This window comes from Artibeus jamaicensis, unplaced genomic scaffold, assembly GCF_021234435.1.
Source record: "Artibeus jamaicensis isolate MK-2021 breed Jamaican fruit bat unplaced genomic scaffold, CSHL_Jam_final scaffold_369, whole genome shotgun sequence".
NCBI classification, from domain to species: Eukaryota; Metazoa; Chordata; class Mammalia; order Chiroptera; family Phyllostomidae; genus Artibeus; species Artibeus jamaicensis.
This window is the reverse complement of record NW_026522042.1, coordinates 9,441,253-9,445,367: the sequence shown is the minus strand read 5'-3', so window position 1 is coordinate 9,445,367 and position 4,115 is coordinate 9,441,253. Positions and strand designations below refer to the sequence as shown.

Genomic DNA, 4,115 nt, shown 5'->3' with positions numbered 1-4,115 from the left:
TGAAACTGCTGCAGAGCGAGAGACAAGGGCGCACCCTGACCTCTGTGGCCCTGCCCAGCAGTGGACAGCCCTTCCCACCTGAGACGCAAAAGCTCAGAGGGAAGCAGAGACTGAACCCACATCTGAGCTTCCAGGCAAAAGCTGTTTTGATGGTCACGCTGGGATGAGACAAGACGCTCTCTATTCAGCGAGGGTAACTCTGGCACCAATTACATAGGGCTCTGGTGAACGGTGAGATAAACCACGTAAAGGGCTCAGGATAAGGCCTGGCAGGTGGCAGGCACTTAGTAGTAATGAGAGTTTTTCTTTATTTTTCAGGGGAGAGCATGAACACAGTCCTTCACAACCACGAATTATGCAGTTAAGTCTCCCACACCTGGGGAAGTCCCAGGGGTCAGCATACCCAGAGTGCAATGGGTAAGCCTCACCCCGGGAAAACCACCTTCGTGATCATGGTATCTCCCCCGCCAGGTAAGTATTTAACTAGAGTTTAGTTACCCTAGCATTTAAAGGAGGACACCCGAGTCTCCCCTACCCCAACCAACCCCCGGAGGTATCTGTCCTCATTAGCTGGCACAGCACACTGTGCCTGCGGAGCATGCTCAGTGGCAATTCACTCGACTGTCCCCAGCTGGCCACACAGGCAGGAGGAGGCAGACAGCTTCTAACACTTCTTGCAGAAAGAAGGAAGCCAAAAAGTTGACAGACCACTGCTCCAAATGGATGCTCCACTGAGGCCACCAGCGGACAATCAGGGCTGTTTGCTTCTGCCTGCCACCGCCATCCTTCTCCAAACCCCAGGGCCCCCTCGGGTTGACTCAGTGAACTGTCCCCACCGGTCCTGTGGCAATAAGGCTTCCTTCATATTTTATGTATTAATTGTAAGCTTCTTGAGTGCAAGGGTCCAGCCTGGCCACCCTAGGCCCCCAAACAACTGCTACACACTGTTTTGTCATTTGGGGTTACACGCCCACACAATTTGGAAAGTGATGCCTTTTCTGAATAGCAGTACTATGATTAACAGTTAGATGTTATCAGTCAACCGATCGACACTAAGTCAAATGAACACACAGGAGCATCTCTTCAGGGTCGGCCTCTGTGTCTTGTCATTGATTCTGGGCCGTTATTGTCCTCAGTCAATGTCTCACGAGAATCAGATTACAAAACAACATCCGGGAGGGCCTACTTCTTAGGGAGTGGCACACTGATGTCTTTTCCCGCAAGGTGAGTGCCTGAAGAATTTACCGGAAAGCCTTTGACCCTCATGGGCCATGGGTACGGCCCATGACACATGGGATACCCATCGACATACAGGACTTTTGACACCAGGCTGACAGTGACTAGAGGGGAGGGGATTTCAGGAGAAAGGGGGAAGGGTTTGCAGGAATAAGTATAAAGGACACATGGACAATAACAAGGGGGGGGCATGGAAATGGGAGGGAGGTAGGGAGGGTTGAGGGTAAAAGGCATAAAACTGTCCTTCAACAATAATTAAAATAAAAACTATATACCCCCAAAACCTCGTACAGGACCTTTAAAGGTGAAGCCACAGTGCATGGCCTCCTTGGGCTTCCCCGGTGAAGATAAATGAGGTTGTGCACAGGCCTCAGTGGTGGGAAAAATGGCTCAACAAGTTTCTTGTATCCAGTGCCTCTAAGCTTCATGTGGCTTTTAAAAAATCAAGCCCTAATTGGACTGCAAAAAATATAATTATTAATTTAAGAGCAAAGCAGTCTACACTCTATTTTTCAGTCTCATCCTGAAGCCAGGTTGCACCAGCTCAGACTCTCATCTGAACCAACTTAATAAATAGTCCTTGATCAAAACCTCTCATTAGTAGTTTATAGGTGGGAAGACATGAATAGACATAAAAGGCTTTTTTTTTTTTTTTTTTTTTTTTTACTGCTGTTATACAGCATTTGCTTCCAGGTCCAGTTGCAGTGTTTTGTAGTGGGCACACCCAGAAATAAAACCTTCATGGGTTCAGCAGTGTATCGGTGATGTACTTCTGTAATAGTAATTACAATGCCTGACATCTGACTCAGGCCACGGCACTTTAAGCAAAAGCCCTGCTCATGGCAGTTTGGGTGAAACTCCTTCCACATTGTTACCACACACTGGTGCACTAGAGTTGGGGGGAAGGAACCCAATGGCTTCGTGCACCTCCACGTGAGACCAACTCCCGACCCTGACACGCACCCGTGATCTAATGCAGTGTGATGCTGTATGAATGATCTATTGGTCTGCAAATGGGATCAAGTATATATATATATATATATATATATATATATATATATACACATATGCACATACATGTGAAGATCCATGAGTCTGTGAATTCAATATCATTCTAATCCCAATTCCTCTGAGCCTTGGAGAAACTGGGCAAGCTGATTCTAAAATGTGTGTGAAAAAATAGACAAGACATGCAAAACGAAGAACCACATGGAAGAACTTGCTTTCCAGATACTAAATTATCCCAGGGCTAAAGCAATTAAGGTAGTGTGATATTGGAGAGAAAACACATGGACGAACCAGTGCAGAAAAGTAGAGGGCCCAGGAAGAGTTTTAAACATGCAGAGAGAGGAATGAGAACTCATGGGCATGGACAACACTGTGGTAATGGCTGGAGGGAGGAGGGCATAAGGGAACTAAATGGTAAAGGCAAAATGCACAATGAAGATCAAATTAAAAAACATGCACAGAAATCTGTTTTTTTCTAGAGCTGATTTTGCAGGTGCCTGGGGGAATATATATATATATTATTGTATATATATACAATTAATATATATATATATATTAATATCTGGGTATAGAGGAAATGAATTACCTATGTATCTCAAACATAAAATTAAACCTTTCACAACCTACATAAAAGCCATTTCTACTATACTAAAACATTAGTGTAATTCTACAAAAGTAGAATTACAAAAGGTATTAAGTGGAATGATTTTATGATTTTTCTGGTTTATAAATATTTCTTTGAAAAAATATGTGCTATAAATAAAGTTATTCTTAAAATGCAATAACTATTGTTTGTGTTCCTTAAAAGACACCAGTGAAAGAAAAAGGTAAGTTAGAAACTGGAAGAAGGTATTTGCAACACAAAGAATCAATCTCCAGAATATATAAAAAATTCCCATACATCACTACATATTGGTAGGTACAAAATAGACAAGGGCATGTAAGTACAGTATAGGAAATGGAGAAGCTAAAGAACTTATATGCATGACCCAGGGACATGAACTAAGGCGGGGGATTGCTGGAGGGAGTGGGGGTATCAGACAGGGGGACAAAAGGAGAAAAACCGGGACAACTGTAATAGTATAACCAATAAAATATACTTAAAAAAGAAAAAGACCATCCAACTGATAAATGGGCAAAAGTGTTAAACACATATTTCACAGAAGAGGAGAAAGAAATGGACAAACATATATGGAAAATTCTCAATCCTATTAGAACTTACAAAAACCATACAAATTAAAACTATAATACTCAGGTACCATTTTATACTTATACACACAGGAAATAATCCTGACAGTACCAAATGTTAGTGACAATTCAGAACAACAGTTACTTTAGAAGATACTTTACCATCAGCTACTAACTTAAAAAAAGCAGCTGAACTCTCTGACCCAGTAATTCCACCCCAAGGCACAGTCCCTAGAACAATTCCGGTTGCTGTGTGGGAGGAGACCTGTGGAGGTTATAGTAGTGCTGTGCACAACTGGGGAAAATAGTTGAAACCAGACCAAATGTTAATATACAGCAGCACAGATAAATAAATTGTTGTGTTTCACAATGAATACACCAATGAACAAATAAAAAAGCTACATAAGACAGATGGAATTTAGAAAAGAAATATTGAGTGAAAAAGCAATTAGTGAAAGAATGTATGCAGAATAGTTTCATTTATATACCATTCAGAACATGCAAAACTAAACAATATGTTCTCTAAGGAGAGAAATGTATAAGGTAAAACTATAAAGGAAAGAAAAGGGACAATGGAAATGAAAATGCAGAAGTTACTCCTGGTTGGGGGCGGGGTGGAGAGGGAAGGAGCGGGGCGCAGTGCTCTGAAGGCTTTCAGAAAAATGGCGAAGCTCTTTCCTGAA

At 42.2% G+C, this 4,115-nt stretch overlaps 1 non-coding gene across 1 annotated transcript; it reads right to left on the bottom strand.

Annotated features, from left to right (window-relative positions):
* Nucleotides 1-315: 315 nt before the first annotated feature.
* LOC119037034 (U1 spliceosomal RNA) lies at nt 316-479 on the bottom strand. The gene has a single exon (XR_005080139.2). It is a non-coding gene; the product is annotated as a U1 spliceosomal RNA (small nuclear RNA).
* Nucleotides 480-4,115: the final 3,636 nt, after the last annotated feature.